Below are 25,404 nucleotides of genomic sequence, written 5' to 3'. Positions count from 1 at the left end.
TGGCACTTGTAGCAAACTGCAAAGTCTCTATATTAGCAAACACACTTGAAATTGTAAACCCTGCTTCACAGTATCTGTGCTTAATATATTATTTAGGTATCCATTAACTGCAATCATTGAGTTTACACATTCAGGATTTGGGAACAGCAAAATTATTAGCTTTTTTATTAGAAAATTTGATTTTAAACTGTACTAATACATTTTACAGTAAAATCCTGAGTTAGCTGCTAAATAAAATCATAATCTCCACAGGCAAGCCACAGCATGTACGCCTATGGTCGTGGAGGAGCGTCAGCACAAAACATTGTGGGTGAGGTTTTATCAACATGGGTCACTTGGGGGTTGGAGGATCATCCGGATCCAGACAGGCAGAGGCCTGAGATAGACAGAAAGAAGCAATGGGGTGAGATGCAGGGAAGGATGTGAACTAAGGGGCTAGTTGTAAACACACCTGTTCTGTGTTTTGAATATTCTAGCTACCATTGCAAGATGATGAAAGATATTCAAGTTAAGGGTAGTAATGCACCTTCCATGGCAATGCAAGAACACTTCACCATCTAGGCACTGTATGTATGTATGTAAATGGTTTTCCTGTTTGCCGAACCTAGCCAAAACGTCAGCGGAGGGCTGAACAGGGTCAAAGACAAACAGAGTCAACTAGAGATAGGAGGGAAATTTGAGTTGTAGGTAGTTAATATATTGCTATGTAGTGTTCTTTCAAGAGGTGAGTCTTCAACTCTTTCCTGAATTGGAGCAGTATTGAGGCAGTCCTAATGGGGTATCTGTTCCAGATCCTGGGTGCATAGATGGAATGGCTGCTGCTTGTATTTTCTAGTTTACACTTATTCTGCTGTCTGATCATGTTCAGGCTGTGCGTCTGCAGAGAACCACCAGATAAACAGTGTGCTCTTCATGATGGCTTTGGAAATTATGCAACTGGTTTTAAAGATTGTGAAGGCCGGCAAGAAGAACCAATAGAGTTATATCAAGATGTGGATGCATTACAATGCAAGCACTCATTTGACTCGTCTGTTGCACCAACGAAATGTCCATAAGCAGATGCACAGCCAACACTCAAACAGATCATGAATTATAGTTACTGCTAACCTATTGCTCACAATGTGGAATAATCAATATGTGAATTACATTTAGGACAAACAGTGGACAGGATGTGAGCAGTTTATCAATTGCCTCCCTATCTCCTACCGTGATTCCAAAAGTAATTTGCCAAACATAAGTCTCACTTACTTGTGCAAATGGCTGTTTATGAGGGTACATTTAAATTTGGTGCTTAGATATATGCATTATAAAATTGTGTTTCATACAGGTTGTGAGAAAATATGTTTTGGTGCAAAACACAGTTTGTCAGTATCTTGGGTGATTGCTTTTCAAACAAGGACATTCTTTGGAAAAATAAAAACTCAAAAGATACCAGTAGAAGATAGCCTCCAGAGAAATGTTTCTTGTTGGGACATTTTTTATGTCAACTAGTTTCTTGTGGATGGAAATTATGCAAAACTGCATACTGAAAAATTCCAAGAAAATCTGTGGATTTCAGGTAACTCAAAATTCTGACATTTTATGAATTACACATGATACATTAATATTTTGTCCAGTCTAAGTATTACCTATTGATAGAGTAACAGTATGCTTTTGTAATTTCTACACCAGTAGCTTTTTTTTCCTCGGTCTCCTGCGAGAATGAGAACCATTCTCAACAACCAGACTGTGAACATCACCTTGAAAGGGCGCACTATTGTTATGAAGGGGAAGTCTTTGCCGTGACTGCAATCATATTAATGTTGAGCTCTGACCCATAGGCAAGAAGCATAGGAAGCTTTGTGTTGACAAATGGTGTGGTAATCGCAAAGAGCTGGCCACGGTGCGCACAATCTGCAGCCATGTGCAAAACATGATCAAGGGTGTCACATTGGGCTTTCGTTACAAGATGAGGTCAGTGTATGCTCATTTCCCCATTAACCTCTTCAGCGCTGCGCGGATTCCCGCGCAGTGCTGAAAGTTCTGAGCGCGGGCGGGGCCATGACGGAACGGTTCCGTCATAAGCACAGCCCAACCGGCGTGCATGACGGAACCGTTCCGTCATCGGCGTCGAAGAGGTTAATGTAGTCATTCAGGACACTGGCCCGCTAGTAGAAATCCATAACTTCTTGGGGGAGAAGTACATCCGCAGAGTGAGCATGAGGCAAGGTGTTAACTGTGCACTTTCTCAAGCCCAGAAGGACGAGTTGATTCTTGAAGTGAATGACATTGAACTATTTTTAAAACTGGTTTTATGATGAATGTAATAGTGTTATTTATTTTATTTTGTATGTGTATATGAAATGTATATGTTGTGTGCCGTTTTATGATTTTAATTAATCGAATAAAGTGGAATGAAATGAAAAATGAATGACATTGAACTGGTTTCCAATTCAGCTGCCTTGATCCAGCAAGCCACCCCTGTAAAGAACAAGGATATCCGAAAGTTCTTGGATGGTATCTATGTTTCAGAGAAGGGCACTGTCCAGCAGCTAGAAGAATATGCTTGGTGTCTATGCCACCAACTGAAGCATTTCTGTAAACATGAAGGGTCTACCGGAATATCATCAAAAAGATTTTTGTGGTGCAAAATTAAAAATTAAAATGTCTCCAGTAGTGGGTGTTCCTGGTTAGGGATGCACCGGAACGTTTGAGAATACACAGGTTTTTTGGTATTCACACACTTATGTGTGGCCCATTCCTACCTGGATACAGTCCAGGATTTACTCTTGTCAGGAGCAGTTGAAATGCTTTCCCAGGGTAGGAAAAAGACATCTCCAAATTAGTAAGGGTGTATGAAAGGTGCTTTCCTGTATAGAAAGCATTTTTAAATGGTGCAGTTGCATAAATCCAAAGACATTTCACATGTGCAATTGAATTGCTAAAGTGCTTTGTGGGAATTCACAAACATTTTCCAAGAATATTCTTGTCACAGGATTATCGGAGTACTCCTAAAAACATTAGTAAATTCCTAAAATTCGGTAGTTTGTAACACATGGAAGGTAGTAAACCTGCAGGGACGGATTTCTGGATTTTCTTTTGGGTAATCTGGTACTCGCTGCATTGTATTTTATTGTTTGCTATTTGTGTAGCTCTGCATACCCTTGACAAGGTTGAAAGGCACTTCGTATTTCATTGGCCACTGGGTTGGAAGGGGGTTGGATGTAGCATGTCCTCTGTAGGGGTTGTTCGTTGTGGTGCATGAGGTCCGAAGATATGCTCCAAACATGGTGCAGCATACATCACAGCCGATATGTGTCATGCAGCTACAGATGCCTCTAGTTATTCCTTAAACGAACATGCAAAGGTAGGGTAATTTGATTCTTAAGTAGGAGCTCTTACTGCTGGGACTTCTATAGTGTATCTCCAGTCTATACAATTCCACATTTAGTATATTATATTATCAGCCACTGTCAGAGATCAAAGGTGATCCATTTCTATCTAAAAGTGCAAAGAGAGCATATATATTTTTAGAAACACCTAAGAACATATTGAATGAAAAAACAACATTTTTTGCCATGGCAACAGGAATTGAACACAGCACTTCTAGATGTCAATCATTACAGTGAATGTTTAATCTGCTGCGTTTGACTTGGAAGGCCGTTCATGACGATAGCTCTGCGGGGGTCTGTTTACAACATAATGTGAAAAAGGTTGTTGTCTGTATTGAGAGCAATTGTAATTAGTCAGGGTGTTCTTTACACCATCGGGCAGAGGGAAGTCATGCCACTATGAAAACATTTCTGTTAGAAAGCAGCAATCAGGGTGAGAAACATTGATTAGTTTACTTTTTATTATTTCAATTTTTTTGATTGAGTTTTCTTTTACCAAAGAACAAAATACCACGGGGTACTGGTTCAGAACCTGATTATTTCTTTCACAATCAATAGTGAGCTTTTAGAAATGTACCACACGTCAGTAAGTTTTTATCAAAAATATATATTTATTAAATTATTTGTTCTGTTTTTCTATTTTTCTCGCCAATTGTGTAAACAGTTTTTTACAAAAAGATAATACCAATGGGGGTTGTCTGACAAAGAAAACACAATAACAAATAATCAGACAATTCAATGTGTGACTGTGGTGACATATAGTGCAAATGGGTGACCTTTCAAATTCAAACAATAAAGAAGACAATAACATAAATTCTCCGTCCTTTTCAGGTCTTTCACTTTAGCTAGTCCTATTTCTTGAACTAATTGCTATAGTGAGCCAGGACATGAGACGGTTGTACGTCGACGTTTTGACCTTGTATATATATATGTGTTTGTAGGTACATCAAGTAGGGTCCTTTTCAGGACAAAAGAAGTAAGTGTGACAGCCCTTGGTGGTTGGAAATTCACAAGAATAAATCTATTAACCCCTCAGAACAGAAGGAGTTCTCATTTAAGTCACTAGATCGCGAGTTGGTGAGAGACACTAGAGAATACAGTATTTAAGGAGTATTGGAAAGCAAGCACTGATGGATTTTGGCATCAAAACATGACGATCTCTAAGGACCGAATACTACTAATGCTTTGAACCCACTACCCCTTGGAGGCCGACGAGCATATCCAGAGGGGTACACAGCTAAAGTTTGAACAGCTGGTTGATTGATGATCCTGAATTAGAACTCCTTCCGGGCTCGGAGGAGGCAATGAGATAAAAGGTAAAATCACTACCCGTTGGATATGAAGGTGCCAAACATCAGTTAGTTATTTTCCTCTGCAAAGTTATGAACCAGAACAAATGAGCAATTGGGCTGTATGTATATTGTGATAATCTGTCCAGGGTGGTGTCATAGGGTAGGCTATAGTCTCCTGCTGAACTAAGCTTGTTGTTGGGTGGAATTTCAAGAATTATCAGGCTAAGAGATGACTAGAATGTTGGGCTGTCCATCATCAGGCATAAATGCTTGTTACGTAAAGGGAGGAGTTGTTTTTTGTAATTAATGAGATAAGCCATCTGCCTTGGTCATTGTGGTCAATAGAATCAGGCCTTGAGCATTGAGAGAGCGCTTAAAGAAATTCCACATGTTCTTTAGCACTTGTGGAATATATATCTGACATGGAGAAATATGGTCATATAGCCAGGAATTTGTTATGTTGATGGCGCAACTATATCATTGACCATATACAGACTCAGTTAAAAATCAACAAGCCAAGCGGAAAGGAGAGGTGCAAGCCAGACCTCTGCTAAGAATCAGATTGCATAGAAAGGCAGGAAATGGGCACTGTTAATATACGTTGCCAGATGTGATGGAGTAAAAATCCCCAAAATAGTGTTCAGGGAGCTTTTGAATGCAGATAAAAGATTCTTTGTGGTGCAGGCCACCATCAGCGAATGTAAGTCAGAGGCGGACAAGGTGCTTGCGCTTAGTCCTATTGGGTTACATGCAGCAGATTTGCATTAGACGTTGAAGTATGAGCGACTTTGAGACAGCTTTAAGTGAAATGAGTGGTGTGTTTGGCGACACTTGCAGACACTTGCAGGCACCACTACCTGGCACAATTGGACATCACCTACATTCACTAGGATACAGTAGTCAGAATCAGATATGATAAGCAGTTTCAAAAATGCAGCAGCTTCTGTGTAATATTTCCTCCCTTGTCAATCAGGATTTGTAAATCGATGCTTATCCCTGAGAGGGTATCCTGGTGCTGGTGGGTGAGGTGTAAAGGTGGAGGGGGAGGCTGTTTCAGGTTTTTGCGGCCAGGTAGGAGAAAGAGCAGCCATTACGTCTGCTTTGGCAGTACCGCAGGGTGTCAGCGAGGGAGAGGGAGGCAGAGCGTAGGTATCTGATGGGTGTGTGAAAGTTCAGTATGTGGTTTAGGTAGGCTGTTCCTTGATTGTGCAAGGCTTTGTAGGCATGGGTCAGTCAGCCTTTTGAACGGACGCCTTTGGTGTATGGGGAGACAAATTACATTTTAAAATAAAAAACACTGAAATTCACCAGTTTGAGTTAGCTGAAGTAAGTATAACATGTGCCCTTGCCATGCACTGCCTATACCCTCATAAGTTACATCACTCATGACATCTTCAATGACAGTATTGATAACATCACTGATGACATCAGAAATGATGTAATTTATAACAACTCTGTGCATGGCCATGGTGTAAGGTACTTCGGTTAACACTAACTGGTGAATTTCAGTTTATTTTTTATTTTAAAATGTTATTTTGTAACAGTATAAAATTTAGAAAGCTGCATTGAGCGGCAAGTTTTACCTTCTGCCCATAGGTCAAGGTACAGGAGGGCCAAGTTTAGGTCAGGGATTTGTTGCAGCGGAAACAGCACATCCAACGAGTTTGTACTTGGATGTCTCTTTGGAAACACTGCTCTTGAGTCTGATTAGTCATCCTATCAGTCTGATTATTTTAAAACCTGTATTACTACTGATTCATCAACAAAAAACAAAAAGCATTAACACCAGTAGTTACACTTCAGGTATGCAGTGTTTTTGGCACATACTTTCCCTAACAATAGTGTTTTAATAATTAAATAGAAACATTCAAGACAATGAATCTTTGGCCTTAATTAGAAGACTCCATAATGATGATGGATAGAAAAGATACATAGAACATAAAACAGTGCCTATTACTTGTATCCAAGCCAATCCAACAAGCTTTATTCGACAGTAAGTCATAAAAGCACAGTACACACAATACATACTCCATAAATGACAATTCAAGTACAAAGTTTTAAGACCATGATTAAATACTTCAGTTCTTATGGCGGATTGGTAAAGGAGATAAAACAGGTTAAAACAACTATAAAAATGCCAATACATAAAAGCATTAAAATCCAATATATACAATTTTATACGAAAAGGCACATTACAATCACTAACAGTAATAACAAATTTGTGTGTTGCGTGTACGCCAGTTCAGTTAGAGAAGGACTAATATGATCTTCAGTACGCTTAGGATGCCTTCGACCTAATTGCCCAAGCCCAGCCTAGAAATGTTGCTACTGCAATAGCAATAGGTGCTTAAGTGTTCATGCACAATATTCTTTGTGCGTCTTTGCTCTTTCTGGTGCCCAATGTCCTGCAGATTGGTGTCAGCTACGATCGACAAGGAATGTCATATGCGGGGCAGACAAACAACAAGTGGGCCAGTGACTCCAACTGCGCCTTGCAAGCTGGACATGAGCTATACCCCTCTGTGGCGCATCTTGCTGTATAAGATTTTACTGGTACAGAACCTACCCTGAACTGGAAATATTATTTCCAGTCGAATTGTTTGGTTATTATGTGCCAATACTGCTCCAGGCATGGAGATGGTTTGAATTCTATAAATCTGCCCGTGAGTGAGGACATATCACCATTTCTATAGATATTATGGGTCCTAATTCCCAATATTTATTTTTTAGGATCTCCTTAGAGGGGAAGGAAGCACCTGATGGGTTTTGCCAGAGTGTTGCCATGCCCATGTTTGTTAAAGATGCTCTGCCCTCCCGTAGCCATTTGATTTTGTGGGAGCAGTCAGCACTGATTAGATCTTTTAAGCCTGCTGCAAAGGTTGGCAGTTCTGGGGTACACCAAATTCTAAGCCAGTGTAATATAGTGCGCAGTCTCGCTATGTCTACCAGCGCTTTCCTGCCTAAATCGTAGAGCAGTGGGCGTGTTGGGGTACTTTGTGGAAGGCTCGTAACCTTGCATATAAAAGAGATTCGGCAGCTGATAGCTTTGGCATATTTCCCAAAACCCCCAGAGTTCAGCTCCATATAAGGTGGAACTGACCACTTTCATGTTATATATTTGGAGGACTGGGCTAACTGGTTTTATCAATGAGGTGTTGAATTCTGCTTGTAAAACTCCTGATAGTTGCCGATGTTTCAATGTGGCCATATCTAACTGTCAGTCCCACCTTAGATCGGTCTGTAACTTGACCCCCAGATACGTGAAGGCACTAACTTGTTCCAGGGGGCGCTCGTTCAAAAGTATGCCTCCTCTAAATCTTTTGTGTGGGTTAAATTACATAAATTTAGTTTTGGACTCATTAATTTCTAGTCCACGCAGGAAGCAAAACTCCTCAAAAAGCTTCAATGCTCGCTGAAGGCCGTTTGGAGTTTTTGAAATTATTAACGTATTTCTTTCTGAGTTAAAGAAAAGTGGATGTTGGTCAGATCAAGCAGGGCTGTACTGGCTATTCAAGGAAACCCGTAATAGGATGGGGGACACTTGGGCAGTGTTGCTTACTGGGCTCCTAGAACTGAAAGATATTTTAGTCCATTCAGACTTGGAGGTAAGCCTGACGTAGCAGCACTTAGATATTGTATTGGCTGGAATAATTTGCATTTGGAGAGAAATACATCTCTCCAGTTTGGAGAGAGTACATCTCTCTAAAGGATTGCACAGTATATGCATAGCTAGGCTTGTGGATGGCTTGTCTGCAGAGAACAAGCATCATAAAATTGTTTCTTTTAGAATAGTTTGATTAAAAAAGTGACTGATAAACTGATGTGTTACTTTAAGCAGCCATTAATGTGACAATATCTCACCCGCTACCCATTATAGTCTTGCTCATACCTACAACCACACTTCACCTCTCAACTTGTAAATCAGTAAGCAAATAATGAATATGTCTAAAAAAAACACATTACATTCTGACTACTGTATTTGATGGAAAGTGATCATCTAACCACCAATGATTTTAGAATTTTATTTTTGATAGGGTATTTTCAATTCTAGAAGTTCGTATGCATAGGCCAAGTTATCTTTGGATATGTCATTATCTATTTACTTACATATTCACTGCCATGGAACAATGTCAGAATAACATTATCACTTATTTTACCATACCCAGTTCATGGTACTGAATATACCAACATTCGAAGGATGGAATGCTGAGTCTACATTGCATGAATTCAAACTAAACTTTGGAAAAATTCTCATAACTTCCTTTGTGGAAGGTGCAAAGTGCCAACTGAGGAAGAGAGCGATTTGGGAAAGAAATCAGATGTTATTGGGCGGGATTCTGCAGCAATCAGAAGGAAGAGCAACCAGACACCTACTCTTCCTGATCAGGAAAGACATGAACTGCAGTGGGATTATACGCCCACAACTCAATTTACTGGGGATCAGATGTCTTAATACAACAATGAATACCATACTGCAGTCTGTATTGGCTCATCGGGAGGAAAGCAAACAAGAAAATAAGCGGACACAAACCGCTATACGCAAGATGCAAGGTTCAGTCCGTAAAATTGCTAAAGTGTGTGGAGAAATCTCGGATAGACTTACAATGTTGGAGACAAGAACAGAAAACTTGGAAAAGGATGTCACGGTAGCCCAAAAACAAGTTGAGTCGCAAGAGGCAAGATTGGTAGATATCCAGTGGAAAAATGAGGAGCAGGAAAATCGCCAGCGAAGGAACAATTTAAGATTTTTGGGCATTCCAGAAGATAAGGGGGGGACGGATATCCGTCTCTTTATGATTGATATATTGGCCAAGGCTTCTCCTGAGCTTACAGGCTGGAACTGGTCACAAGAAATCCAGAACGCTCACCGAATCCCGTTAAATATTAAGCAGCATACTCGAAATAACGAAAAGCCTAGGGCTGTACTGGTATCTTTCGGGAACTATCTCCTTAGACAGGCCATATTTGAAAAAGCGAGGCCAGACAAGAAATGTCAGATTGAGGGGCTAGAGTTTTTACGCGCCCTGACTTTTGCCATATCACTGTAGAGAGGCGCTGGCGCCTTCGTCAAATGATAAATATATTTCAAGAGAACGGTGCTCAGGCCTATCTTATGAATCCGGCCAAACTAAAAGTTGTGATCGGGGATAGATCTCGTTTTTTTACTTCGGAAGTTAAGGCTAAAGAATTTCTAGATGAATTACAGAAATAAGAGAGGAGGGGGAGGGAGGAAAAAATATATATGATTTATTACTCTAAAGATCTGGAAATTTGGGGATTAATGGGAGTATAACATCTTATGAAGACTTAAGGAAAAAGTATAAGATAAATCTGAATGTGTAGAAGAAGGGGGGGGATGGATCGGGGGATATGGCTTGGTATCCATCTAATGCCAGACCTAGGTCTGGAAACTTCCAAGGGGGAGGGAGGGGGGACTCAGGGGTCAGACAGGGTGGGGGAGGGGGGGTGGGAAGGTGGAGAAAAGAAGAGAAAAATGTAAGCAGGGCAGAGCAGATAAAGGTGGGAGAGGTAGAATAAATATGTTAAAAGAGATGGTAGATTACATGAAAGAAATAACTCGAGAGGAACACTATGGGGGAAATTACGGTGTGCTCAGTGAATGTGGGAGGATTCATTAATAGGAAGAAAAGAGAAAGGGTTTTTGAAATTCTACGATTTTGGAATCCAGAAATTATATGTTTACAGGAAACGCATATTTCATGGGCTAATAATACTTGCAGATAAGAGGATATGAAATGGCAATATGCTCAACACAAACGACAACGATAAGAGGAGTAGCGATATATTCAAGAAATAATATAGGACCTGTAAACCGTATTTTGGCGGATAAGGGGGGCAGGTGGGCCATTGTCACATTAGAAATGGGGCTAACAATAGCTATGGTATATGGCTCTAATCAAGATGACCCGAAAATCTGGACAGACTTAGAAGTAGAGCTAGCAACTTGGTCGACTCCTCTAATAATCTGTGGAGATTTTACCATACATAATGATAATGTGCAATCAACATGTACACAGTATCAGTATCAAGGTAGGAAGCCACAGGTTTACCGGGCGATACAAGCATGTCGAGAGTCATACGGGCTGAATGATGCTTGGGCATATCAGTATTTTAATGATCCGGGATATACATATTATTCGCATCCACACAAGAAATACGTATGTTTAGATTATTTTATGGTGTCCACCTCATTATTGGAAAATATGGAAATTAAGAAAATGCCACAAATTTTGTCCGACCACAATCCATTGATATTAAAAATAAATTGGCAGCAATATAAAAGTCATGGAATACGGCAAGGGACATTTCATCGTAAATTATTATTTGATGAAACATATAAATGCTATATAAAAAGTTGGACGAATGAATACTTTGGAATGAATATATATAGTGCTTCAAGGATTATGGTATGGGACGCATATAAAGCAGGATTATGGGGGGAAACGATAAAATATGCAGGACATCAGAAAAAACAGAGACAAAATATGATTAATGATTTAATGACAGAACTTGCACAATTAGAGACAGACCATATTAAACAGATTTTACATGGTGAAGAGGCGATACTGAAAGAACTATGGATGAAAATTGCCGCTATTAAAGGTGAAATAAATAAACATTTCCAGATACAAGTAGCTCAAACATATCAAGTATATCAAAAGGAAATGTATGAGTATGGGGAGAAGGCAGGGAAACTATTGGCTCTTCGCACTATGACTAGACATAATATACTACAAATACGGAATACCAACGGCATACTGGAGACAAATATGAAAGCAATTATCGAGGTTTTTAAGCAATTTTATCAAAAGCTATATCAAGAGGATCAGCTAAGGGTAACCATACAGAACAGCGAGATAAGGGACATAGAGATGAGGAAGGTTGAGGAAGGAGCCAAATTAAAATTAGAGGAGGAATTTAAAATAGAAGAAATATTGATTGCAATGGCTTCGTTATCTAATGGAAAAGCATGTGGCCCTGATAAAATTCCAATTGAATTGTATAAACTATTTCAGTTAGAACTGGCTCCACTAATATTAGATCTATTTCTTGATGTACAATATCGAGGTATTCCACCTATTTCATGGCGAGAGACTGATATTGTTATTTTCCCAAAAAAGGATAAGCCACCAGAGCTACCGGGTTCATATAGACCGATAGCATTAATAAACTCAGATGCAAAGCTCTACTCCAAAGTTCTAGCAAATCGGCTACAGCAGGTGATTGGTCAGCTAGTGTCACCATGGCAGCATGGCTTTATTCCAGGCCGTGGAACTACAGATCACATCAGAAGGGTAATCTCGCTATTGGATATTGCTGAGGCCAATGAGGAAAAGATAGCTATAATTTATTTAGATGCCGAGAAGGCTTTTGATCGTGTGGCTTGGCAATATCTATGGGATGTTCGATTGGCACGGGGGTTTGGACCACGACTATTAACAGCTATTCGAGCCATGTATTATAACCCGATAGCTAAATTACAGATTATGGGCAATACTTCATCAACCATAAAAATAGCTAGAGGGACAATGCAAGGATGTCCATGTTGTCCGATTCTTTTTGCCATCTACTTAGACCCCTTTATTGAACAACTATTAAGAAATGTCAATATTAGATCTATGAAAACTAATGGGTATGAAACGAAAGTACTGGCTTATGCAGACGATATAGCCATCACAACGTCTGATCCAGAGTTAGCAATAAGAGAAATTGAAAGGATGGCAGAGGAATTTGGAAGTAGATCTGGATATTTACTTAATAGAAGCAAAACACAAATTATCTGCTCAAATAAATGTAATTTTTCAGATCAACGGCAAACTGAATCGGCAACTTATCTAGGGGTAAAGATAGGAGCTGATTTAGTCAAAATATGGGTAAATAATCTTGATCAAACATTAGATGAAATTGGGAAAGACTTAAGGCGAATAGACAAAATTCAGTTAACTATTGTGGGGAGGATCAATGTTTCAAAAATGAAAGTCTTCCCAAAAATTTTATATCTATTTCGCTCAATTCCTTTGGAAATACCAGGGCTGTTGAGCCGTAAAATGGAGATAATGTTTTCTAATTTTGTATGGCAATTTCAGAAAATTAGGCGATCATTAAAATATCTAACACTTCCCCAAGATAGAGGTGGGTGGGCAGCACCAAATCTACAAATGCATTATTGGGCAGTTTTTTTTTACAACAAATGGCTCCATTACTAGATGATAAGACCTTATGTGAAAATGATTTGCCATCAATATATCATTTAGCCATTGGTAATGAGGCTTCGGGTATGTTTCTAAAGAAGATAGAACCTAGCTATTACAAAAAAAAATGTTTTAAATGTCTAAAATCTGCCTGGAGGGTTTGGTCGAAAATCACAAAAGCATTAAAAATGACAAAATATAATAGATATACCCCATTGTGGGGTTCATCATTGTTCCCAGCTGGGATGGATGATGTTATGGCAAGAAGGTGGGCATTGGTTGAAATCAACAGAATTAGCCATTTGTATAATGATAAATTAGAAATTATAACATTTTTGGACTTGGTTAGACTCAAAGGAATAGATGAACAATCTCAATTTAAATATATTCAAATCTGGAGTTGGCTGAGAACACTTCCGCAAGAAACTTTTAATTTGGACTCTATACCAGCTTTAGAACTAGTTTTTCGAGGGAAAGCTCGGATTGGGGAATATTATAATATCTTGCTGAAAAATCTCCCGGATGATATTGGAAAAACCGAGGCTAAATGGGCAGAGAAATTAGAAGATGAGGAAATAGATATAGATCGGTCATTAGAACTAGCAAAAAAGAATCTTCTCTATCGGCCAATCTCAAATCACAACACTACAAAACTATATTTAACTTGTATTATACTCCGGAGAAGCTATTTAAATGGGGGAAACGGGAGAATGATCTCTGCCCTCGGTGTAAGGATGGCCCTGCAAATATGATTCACATGTTCTCTACATGATATCCCTTAAAACCGGTATAGAAGAGTTTTGGGTAAAAACTATTAATAAAAAACTTAGCTTAACCTCGACTTTAATGCTATTCGGATATGGTTATAAACTAGGTCTATCATCATCACAGACAGATTTTGTGTTTATGACAGTGGCAGTAGCTAGGTTGTTGATTGCAACAGTTTGGAAGAAGGAAGAAACACCTAGCTACTTAGCATGGTTTTACCGGTTTCTTCATATATATACCCAAGAAATGGCACTATATGAAACCAAGGGATACCAAGCTAGGAAAAAAGGCTGTAATATATGGGCACCAATGATTAATTGGTTGAAAGAAATGAAATAAATGGAATAGGAAGACCTTGGAAAGTAAAAATGTATACTTTTGAAAGTGTAAATATGACCAAGAATGGATATATACCGGAATGGAGTATCAGTTTATAAGTTCTGTTTAAAAAAAAAAAATAATAAATTTGATGGTCATTAATAGAATACCCATAAGATATGTATGAAAATGTGTATAATTGATAATATTTGATTTGATGTATCATTGTTATACAATATTTTTCTTTTTGTGTTTCTGCCCTGCTTAAATAAAAATAAAAAATAAAAAATTAAAAAAAAGATATGTCATTATCTATTTACTTACATATTCACTGCTATGGAACAATGTCAGAATAACTTTAGCACTTATGTTACCATACCCAGTTCATGGTACTGAATATACCAACATTCGAAGGATGGAATGCTGAGTCTACATTGCATGAATTCAAACTAAACTTGGAAAAATTCTCGTAACTTCCTTTGTGGAAGGTGCAAAGTGCCAAAAAAATATGTGAATACAGCATCATTACATGAACTGCTGGTCTGGCATTTTGCAATATTACAAGAGATTCTCCTCACATCCATTTTAGATGCAAGGATGCATTTCACGCAAACAAAATGCGAAATCACATGGCGCGAACAGAAGCCACTTGCATTCTGTTTGTTTGGGTTGTTCCTATGCTCCTGTGATAGGATGTTTATCTGAGTGAAATCTCAAATATGCGACATGTCATAGTGGCATAATCTCAGGTACTTAATTTAACAAGCATAATCTACAATGGTGGAGATTATGCTAGATTACACTGGTTTAAACAAAATTTGACCCACGCCTCATTCAAACTCGTAACCTTAGAATCACTACATTTATGAGTGGGGGATTAAAACTCATGACCTTCACATCACCACATTCATCAGTTGAGAGCATATAGCTCACTGAATCGGTCATTTTGTCAGCAAGTCATCAATGTAATCCATTTGGAGTTTCAAGATTTTGTGGTAGATTTTTTACTGGATAGAAGAATACCCCACCCCAGATTTAGTAGACCACCCAGCTAAGTGCTCTTGTCTTGGTGCAGTCTTTGGACTGGTTTGTTCTGATGCAATCTCCGGGCTGACTTGTGGTTTGACTGTTGTGTTTGGGTGCTATGAAGTTTGTGGACCGACGTCGGTGGTTGTGCTTGTGAAATGCTTATTTGAATGAGTAGTGACTGTGCTCTTCGTGTGGAGATAAGGATGCCTTGCCTCAGCAAGCTGTGGTGTGTACGTTTTTTGTTTGACACAGTCTGATGACCGTCTTTGGGAAAAGTACTTGCAGTTCCTTTGCCAGGCAAAATGATGAGTGTGGCCCCTTCTTGAAAATGTCTGGAATGAGCTTAATTTGGTCTCTTGTTGTCATTGTCCTCTGCAGATGCTCATTGGAAGGAGGTCAGCTAGCGCCTCCTGACGACACTTTAAATTTAAGAGTAAAAAATAATATATAAATAGAAATATGGTTTGATCAGAAATACAAGCAAGAATGTACATTCGTTTTGACATAGGAAAAGTAGATCATGAGAAATATGTAAGTAAGGGATGCACATTTAAATTTAAGACAGTGTTGTGATGATTCAAGTTAATGTATCTTTGTGCTGAACAGATACGCATTCTAAAGGTGCAGTAAGGAGAAGTGAAATACACACTCGTAATTCAGTAGCACAGAATGTGTTCGGTCTCTCCATGAAGGGGGGAGGCAGGAGTTCTGGAAAGGGAAAAAGAAAGAAGTGTGTTGGTACTTAGAGCTTTCCAGCTTCAGACAGGAGCTGCATTGTGAAAATTGGCACGTAGAAATCCGGTGCAATGCTCAGAAGTTAACATATGATTGATTTGAGTGAGTGTGTTTCATTTAGATTTGCCCACAATAGAATGTGCATTTAATTTGGCAAAAGTGTTTCAAGCTCTCCAGGCAGTGTAGTGTGTCTTTATGCTGAATAAAAGAATTTTCGAAATTGAAAAACAGAGCTTGTGAGTTCAGTGTGTGGCAGGCTTGCCATGGCCTTCGGTGTGATTAGGAAGAAATTCCCAAGGATGGGGCTCATCCAGTAGGGAGACTCAGAGCAGAGCAGCAGACAGGAGAGGGTGAGGGCCATGCCCAGCTTCTGCCACGGACAGGCAGAGAGAGATGCACAGCACGGAGCCAGACTTTCCTACGACAGTGTGCCAGCAAAGAATGTTAATTGAGTACAGATTACAAGAACAACACAGGAGCTACAAATTGGTTCATGAGTTTTGTGAAAGTGTGTATCTAGAGTTTCTGCAACACTGTGGGATAGAATGTCCTGGAGCCTGTGGCATGAGATTCTTTGTGCAGCAGTCGATTACTAGATTAATGATCTCTGATCAGATTAGTGTGCACGTTACAGTAAATATTGGTTTGTTTTCAAAGAAAGTTGATATATGGTATTCTGAAGGATGAAGGGTACTATAGTGCTGGACAAGGAATGAAGTAGAAAGATTTTGTACAGAGAGGGTTTGCTCAGGAAAATTGTTAGCAGGGAATGAAAAGCAGGAGACAGCTGTAGCGTTGTTTTCAGAAAAGTTAATTTACAAATACTATCCTTTTCTTTCTGCTGTTTCTATTCATGCTGTGATGTTCAGGCTGTTCTGGTTGTTGCTGTCAAAGGAAAATGAGGGCGTGAAGGTGTTATTTAGCTTTTAGTGGACAGGATTTGAACTTAGAAGAGGAATTTGATTGTTTATTTGCAGATTTGTTTGATTGTACTTTTTGCAATACTGGCTTGGTTGTAGATATTGGGAAGTGCTTGGTCTGTATTGTTTCCTTCTGTTATGTATTTAACATAGTACAGTGCTATGCGTGTATTGGTGTGTGTTTCAGATGCACTAGTTTAGCACATGTTCTATGCTCTCTTTCTCCGATCATTGGTCCTTTTTATTGTGAATTTTTCATTTCAGTTAATGTCTAGTTGTGGTGAGCTTGTGATGGGTTTGGCATTCTATTATTACTGCTCTCAAGTAGGTGAATGTCTGATGATGGGCCTTCATGTAAGTAGAGAGTAGTGTTTGTTTTCCCCCCCTTGTGGGCAACAGGCAATAAAGAGCTGGGATTTCTACTGATTTCTACTGATTTCACGAGCCTTGTTGGGTATGATTCTGGATTTGGTTGAGAAAGGTGTTGGTGAGGAGAAGGCTGGTACATTGTTATAGTCCCACTATTTCGATTGTGTTTACAGTTTGTTACTGACCTTTGTGCAGTTCAAAGGGAAAATAGAAATGTGGACCTCCAGTCGACTGTTGCTCTGGCTAGTATTATGCTTCTTCTGCTGCTCAATTTTTTTCTGTTGCTGATCTAAAGCACACATCTTGGCAGTATTGCTTAAAGAATAAATATGATAGGTCTTTGTTTTGAATACCATTGGCTGGTAAGAGATATACGCTCTGCTGCGCCTTTTAGGTCAATGCAGAAAGACAGAGCATCTATAAAGCAGTTTTAAAAAACAAGGTAGTTACTTACTCATCGTTTTAGACACAGCAAAGTTGCAGAGCAGTACAGTTGCATAGTGTTAGACATGGAATCCTTGGTGTGGTTTCCCCTGACCTTTTTGCCTCTAACCCATATGTTTTGATGCTGTGATGGTTTTCGTTTATGCTGGCCTAGATGATTTGGGTATTTTGCCACTGCAGATCAGTGTCACAGTGCGAGTGCTTTCTGTGTAAATTGATATGGGGCTTGGTTCTCCCTGATTGGCATATTGGTTTTACTAGTAGATCCCTAGTGCAGTGCACCGATTGTGCCAGGGTTGGTAAACAAATAGCTACTAGTAGGTTTGCAGCGCTGATTGTGCCATCCACCGACATGAGTGGCCTGGATAAGATGTCTCTGGCCTGCCACCGCAGTGCCTGCACGCAGTTCATTAATAGGGCACCCCTATTGTGGGCTCAGGCCCCTCTGGGTCGGGTACAGTGTATGTGAGGAGTGGGATATGTGCTGATGTGTGTGGTGTGTCCTAGTGGTGAAAAGATACAATTTTTCCTTTCTCACTATTAAAGGGCTCTCATGCTGATAGGCCGGAATGGGGAATTTTGTAACTAGTGTATCCTTCATAGGGTTACGATAGAGAACAGGAATGAGCTCAGAATTTGATAATACATCTTTAAGTAAGTATGGGTTTTAAAGTCTGTGTTTGAACACAGCACTTTTAGGAAGCAGATATTTTCTTGTCCAACTTTTCTGTGCATTTCAGTCTTTTGTGGATTGATTGTCCTGTTTCAGTGTGACAGAGGAAGAGGATGTGTTTTTGGTGCGGTGTCCTTTTATGGTGTCTTCACTGTGTTATTGTGAGTATTGGTGGAAATACTTTATACATAGTCCTTGGGTTACGTCTGTCTGCTTGTGCCAAGCTACAAAAGGGGTAAGTATTGTTGATAGGAGGTCACCTGCTTAGATCACCTACTGTCGAAATGAGGGTAGGAGATTAGCTCCTTGGCGGCCAGGGGACTAACATATTGAATGGGGTGCATGGGGTGCATGAGCCTTAACACTGAATGCCTAACACTTGAAACTGTGTTTTTCTCCTTTGGCTCCTGTGCTTGGTACATATATTGTTGTATGCTGTTTTGTGTTGTAAGTACCCAAGACAGCATGTTGTGCGTTTTCTGTCTATTCAGCCCGCCCGAGCTGTCGAGGAACGGTCATGCTGGTGGCCATTTCCAGAAGACATTCGGTTGGGCTCGCTTTAGGCACTCATTTCACAGGATACTGTGAACATGCGTTTGAATAAATAGAGACACAGCACCTCACCAGTGCACGTCTAATTGGCTATAAAACAACACTGTTCGCAAAAATTGTCATGATTAGAGAAATGTGTCACCTTGAAGTCAGCCATGTTACTGCCCCGTCATTCTGTAAATTGATGGAATTAAATTGAAAAGAAGATGAAAGGACGGGTAGACTAGACTGATGTTCCCTTTTTTGATCCTAAAGGACAATATGCCGGTGGCTTATGTTTGAATGCCCAGGTGGCACCACCATTATTGTTCATGTTACCGCAACACTACATACAGTTGTAGAGACATCACAAGTCCTTTATTAGTTAGCCTGAGTAACTGGGCTGTAACAGATGATGTGGGAAGGAACAATGCGTTTGCAGAAAATGATTAAAATTAAATGAAATAATGTTTGTAGCAGGCCCTGCAGGGTGGGGACTGGAATTCATGATGTTTAAATTGAAAGTAAGGCACATTGTCAGGATGAGACATTGCTCAGCCCATGTACTGGATGCACAATACTAGGAAGGGTGCTTGTATGCCCCCGGTAATTGCACACCACACATTTTAGTGGGTAAAAGTTTGAAGAGCACGTAGCTCTACAGGAGCTTGTCTGGAACAAAACATTTTGCTGGAGAATTCATGTACTTGCTACATTATGCTTAATATGTCTGTTATATATATAATTAGCAATTCAAAATTATCCTGCCACAACAATATCATGAGAGCATGGTCACAAATGCAATACTTATGTTGGCTCGCTTGGACAAATAATTCTAGAGGTGTCTGCAGACCTGCACAGCAGCGAAGGTTCACAAAGTAGAAGCTGTGCTGTGATCTCTATGACTTATTGAACACAAGATTGCTAAGCCAGGAAATACAAAAAGGACATTGCTTTGCAAATACCTTTTAATGTTCTTCAGATGAGTCATATAGTAATGTACAGATGCAATGATTCAGAGTATGTCCGTATTGTTCTCTCAAAGCTTAGTGAATGAATTATGGCTTACCCCATTACTTGGTGTTGTGAGAGAAAAAGATGTTATGTAAAGTTTTATCCTTGCCAGTTAACTACAAGTTCACATTATATCCATTAATAGGTCCGGGACGCCCTGCAGTCACAAGAGAGAGAGAGAGAGGGGCAGGACGAATGTACAGCCTGGCTGCTTGTTATGAAAAATCTGTAAATACGACTGGGGCGAAGGCTGCAGAGCAAAGAAGTGCTGGATGAGGCAGTACCACCGAAAAACATCACAGAGAAACGGGCTACCCAGGAGCCCCAGCCTGCTGGTCTACTTGTGCCTGAGCCCCAGCCATTGAGCCAAGTCTGTGGGCTCGCCTGTGTTTGAGTCTCTGCCCCTTGGCCCCTCTTAAGTCTGACCCCCTTCTTCCTTTGACCCCCTTTTGTGTAAGGTACAATGTATGCCCGACGGAAGAATAGTGCACCAAGGTAAAGTTGGATTAGTAGGGATGGACTTAATGGATGAAGAATAGGGTGCAGGTACACTGTCTAAGGTACCAGTGATACAATAGAGGAAGAGAGTTTGGTGCATTGTTTGGACAGTCAACGAACGGGGCAAAGGGACTGTGATTCTAGAGAGAGAAATACCTTGCCCTGCAACGTGGGATCTAGATCCGAGCTAGACGCACAGCTCCACCGCCGGTGCTCCATAGCACCTACACTAGATGAACAATAGAAGCCTACCAGTGATGGGTCTCTAAAAATACACTGGAATGAAGAGTTTTGCCCATCCTCTTGTTCTCTGGTGACCGATTCCATTGTGTCGTATTTCTCTCCCAACTATCATGTATCCGTTTGGTCACCCAGTTGATGAGGAAAATAGCCCTTTTGCACCTCCCTGTTCAGAGCGGGGTCATGAGATAGAAAGTACAAGTTGCATCCATAGTTGTTATAGTGCTAAAAATAGTGTTAGGAACATCCTACCCCCTGAATGAGAAGTATCCTGTGCACTCCCAAGTTCATGCAGCACCTGCTTCTCTTGTGAACATGTTTGTTACTTTGGCTCATCGTACAGGGGAGCACAGGACGACATAAAATGATGATACAAGTGTCTAGATTGGTGTACCTTCAATTCCGTTCTCCAGTCCTACATAATGCATTTTGTGATTTATGCCCTACAAAAGAATGTGTACATTAGGCAGAGGCCTGTCATGACAGTTAATATGGCAGTTCGTTTTTGTATCCAGGAGCGGAGGAGAATAAGATGGGTGAGAACATATAACTTCATTTACAGACTGAACATAACACTAGGCTCGTCTTAAATTCTGTATCATAATGTTCACCTTTCTAGTGGATCACAAGTTCATACTTAGCATCCAAGGAGGTGGTTTGCAAAAGCTGCCTTTCTTTTCTGTTTTTCCCCACTGTATTTGTTGCCCCATCTACATATCGCACATTCCATCAGCTACAATGTAACAGTATGTTACGTGGAAAAAAGGCCCTTGTGTGCACTCTCTCCCAGCCTGTTGTGTCTGCTGAGTAGGTGCCTTGACTCCTAAGTAAAGGATATCCATGCAATACAAATACTAAGACCGTGCTTCAGAAAGAGATCGAAGGGTTGATGAGCGTTGATGTAGATATTTTTTTTAGGCCAACATGTCTATTATAGTTTCCCTGTTTAATAACGAGCATTTGAAGATTTCGCATTTGAAGATTTCGCATTTGAACATTTCGCATTTGAACATTTCGCATTTGAACATTTCTGAGTATTAATATTTTGATCATGTGAATAGAGATTTCCCGTCCTGATTAGAATAGTAAAGACTTTTCTCTGATGACAAATAAAGCTCCTTAGCATATAATTCTAAAAGGAGGGTCCGTTAGTCTGAAAATCCCCTGGCTATGTTATTCTTGCACTGTGCTATATTAGGTTAGCAATATAAGGCTAATTTAGTAGCCGCTGTCACATTTGTAGGTAACCCACAGAGCTGTCCTAATAGAATGCAGGCTTAAGTTAGCGCCTGTGGCTCCATTTTGTATTTCGCAATCCATATTAGACTGTGACTGAACTAAGCTTCACTATATGTAGTTCTTGCTTCAGCAGAAAGCTGCTGGGGTGCATTTTCTCATAAGGTTGGGCCTCGCTGTACTAATGAATATATTGTTTGTACTTCTGCATACCTTTCCCATGAGATTAAAGCCTGCCCCCACTGGCTCAGCTACAGGCACAGATAGAATGACCTTGCCAGAGAGAGATAGTGTGTGCCAGGTTTCAGACTCTTAGCTAAACCTTGTGTGTCCCCCTTTGTCGCTTGCTGCCTCTGTGGAAAGTTACTGGGTGGGTGTGTCTTGTGCTCCTGCTGAAATGCATAATTGTTACTTCTCTGTCTGTGAAAGCCAGCCCCTCGGCAGACATCTTAGGGTGCAGGTCATGATGGACTCCTCTGCAAAGTATTTCTAAGAGACATGTAATTTAGTATTCTCTACTGTCTGACCGACTCTTCATTCTTGGTAACCACTAATGCTAATGATTTTTCTCCGAGCATGATCACAGCATTAGAATGGGTCTTAATGTCCATCATTGTCTAAAATGGCATCCACCCACACTTTGTGATAGTGAAAAAGGTAAAAGGTTTGCATAGTGTGGGCTCTGTGTGTATTAATACCTGCTTATAGCTGATCTCTACAGAAATCTTTTGTCACATGAACTCCCTGGCTCTCACAGAACTTTAGTTTGATTATGTGTGTAATAGCCATTAACAAAGGTCTTGAACCCCTTCTGGAATCCAAACTCGGTCTCTTCATCAAGACAAGTGTAGCAGGTGATATCAACATTAAAATAGAGTAACCTGTCTTCCCTAAACTTAGACTTTTTTGTATAAAATCTTCATGTTTCAACTTTATTCAAAATCAAACACACGGATCTATTTAAAACAGTGTACTGATATAGCTTCATAAAAAACTGATCAAAAGGTATTAACGTTTGGGGGAGCGTGGTCTGAGCAATGGCCGCGTAAGATGTGATATCAGAAACCTCCCATGGAGGACCTCATCTGTTCCTAATCCTGCCTTTCTGAGAATAAATTGACAGCCTGGAGGGCCCCCTGAGCTGGCAATGTGGTGCTGCTGAAAACTGAGTGCCACGCTGCTCAAAAGGGTGTCCCGCCTGGCCTTTCCTTTGTCGGAGCTCCAGGGGATGACGCTCCCCCTTGAGGAGAGAGTGGTTCAGCCAGGACCAGAAAACATCCAAAGAATAGATTGTGGCCAGACACAGGATGGCACCCTCAGCACCTCTTCCTCCCACACCAACGTAAAGGCTATATGGGGAGGAGGAGGCCACACAGCAGTATAAGATCTCAAGACCGAACGAGTGTGAGGTTGGAGTGGCTGCCAAAGATGGCATGAGTTTGGACCTGATCAGGGGCAATGCGAGAATTGGAGCGCAAACAAAGTCAGAGAGTCCGGAGTTTTGCGGCACCAGCCCTCAGGTTTGCAGTGGAAGCCAGGAGACATCCATCTGAGACAGGAGTGGGCATCCTGGTGCGGAGACCGTGGCCCTGCGACCGGTAAGGAGCAGACCTTCTGTGCCCCACAAGCAGTGATGGGTGGGGCCTGAGGCAGAGAGAAAAGACTGCCAGAGCCCTCCCCCCACGATGGTACTCCCTCTCGCAATCCTTGGTGTCCAGGGCCTAGGGCCCGGGTGCGGGGGAGTGGGGGAGGGCCTAAGGAAAGGAGCTGGAGAGGCTGGAGGCTGATGTCGGGCCTGGGAGAAAGAGCCACAGCTAGCTGCTAAGCCAAATTAACCCACTGCAATTGAGGCCCAGTGCTGGGAGCGGCCTCAACCAATCGGCATACAAGAAAAATAGGTTTATGTTGGCAATTAACCACAGCCTGAGCCCTCAACACTGTAGAGCAGAGTGATTAACTTTAATCAAAGTGGCTGAGGCGGGCTGCCAGACCTGAATGCTGAGTGAGATTCTATGCAGGTACCAACACAGTGAATTGACTGGGTGTGTGGATGATCACTTGAAGTTTTTCTCCTCCACTTCCTCATGTGGCCTGATTGAGTGGAGCGATCAATGAAAAAGGAGGGTGCTAAGAGGACAGTAGGGCACCGTCAGGCTCCCACAGGTGCTGTCCAAGTGCTGCTCCACACGATTCAGTCAACCAACAACAGGGCCTAAACTGGTGGATCTTGTGCTCCTCCTCCCTCTGATACCGGGTTGATTGGCCCCCATGAGCCATAGGGCTCTCTTGCATTGTGCTGGGCCCAAAGCAACCGGATAAGATAGCCTCGCAAGTAATTGTGCCAGGAGGCACCTAACGAAGATGCCCGCCCACGATTATGGCCAAGGATAAGGATCCCAAACACCCTAGAAAAGGTAAGATGGATCACTTCACAAATGTGCAGGCCCGTTAGGCAGAATTCGCTGAGGCTGCTCAGCCAGCATCAGACACTGCTGTGTTACTTCAAGGGATACAAAGCTCCGGAGAGGCGCTCGAGGGTAAGATATGGGAGGTCTGCACCAAAGTGACACTCCTGCGCCAGGACCTCCGCAGGGTGTCGGAAAGGGTGACAGAGGCGGAGACCCGGGCCTCACAAGTGGAGGACGCAGTAAAGGATCTCCAGAAAGGGATGAGGGACGTATGCAGTGCCAACGCGGCCGTAATGTGGAGACTAGAGGATGCATAAAACAGGGCCCGCAGATACAATCTCCGCTTTGTGGGCTTCCTGGAGGGAGTGGAAGGGACCAATGCACCAGTATTCCTGGCGACCTGGCTCAAGGATATAATCCCATCAGAACACTTCTCCACCTGCTTCGTTATGGAGTGGGCACACTGCGCATTGAGTGCACGACTGCCTCGAGGCTTCACCCAGACCGATTATCGTGAAGCTCCTTAACTTCTTGGACAGAGATATGATTTTACATGAAATGGGTCTGCAAAGGAGAGGTCAGATATGAAAACTCAAAGATCGTGACTTTCCTGGACTACAGCCACAAGGTCCAAAGACAGCGTTGAACATTTGATTCAGTTAAAGCGAAACTCATGGCCCTTCACATACAATACATGCACCTTTTTCTAGCAAAGCTAAAAGTCATCTACCTGAGGAAAGCGTACTTCTTTCAAACCCCTGAAGATGCCTGAGCCTGTGTGGAGGAGAGACCCATCCTCCGCCCCTCAAGGGAATCTGCAATGGAAAGATGCCAGGACCAGACCATGGAGGCGTGACCCAAAATCTCGCACCAGAAGAAATGCAGAACTGTATTCCGGGTGCGGCCGTGGTTTTTCGGAGTGGGGTAGGTCTGAGTTCCAATGGCCAACAGGAGTCATTCCACAAGGAGGTATGTCTGCCGAAGATCAAGACTTCTGTTTAGTCCATGATGAGCTTCAGGCAGTTGTTCTCCATCCAGGCTGACACGTTTTTCATACAGTTGTGGAAATTGGTCTTTGTTGTGGTGGGTCCGTGGACAGCGAGAGGACAAGTTGGGCGTCATCGCGTAGGAGATTATATTGATGTTGTGGGTTCTGACGAAGTCTGCAACTGGAGTCATGTGGATGTGGAAAAGGGTTGGACTGAGGGATGAGCCTTGAGAGATGCCAGAGGGGGTGTGCTTGGGTGGAGAGGTGAAGGAGGTAGACGGAGTCTCTAGGTGTGCACCGTGAAAACAGATGTCATCCATCTAAATGCGTTGTCTCTGATTCCAATCCGGCGCAGTC

At 41.4% G+C, this 25,404-nt stretch overlaps 1 pseudogene; it reads left to right on the top strand.

Annotated features, from left to right (window-relative positions):
- The first annotated feature begins 1,701 nt into the window (after positions 1-1,701).
- LOC146867031 (large ribosomal subunit protein uL6-like) lies at positions 1,702-9,116 on the top strand (annotated as a pseudogene).
- Positions 9,117-25,404: the final 16,288 nt, after the last annotated feature.

The sequence above is a fragment of the Triturus cristatus genome, chromosome 1_2 (assembly GCF_964204655.1).
Source record: "Triturus cristatus chromosome 1_2, aTriCri1.1, whole genome shotgun sequence".
NCBI lineage: Eukaryota > Metazoa > Chordata > Amphibia > Caudata > Salamandridae > Triturus > Triturus cristatus.
The sequence above is the reverse complement of the archived record's forward strand: the minus strand, read 5'-3'. Positions and strand labels throughout refer to the sequence as shown.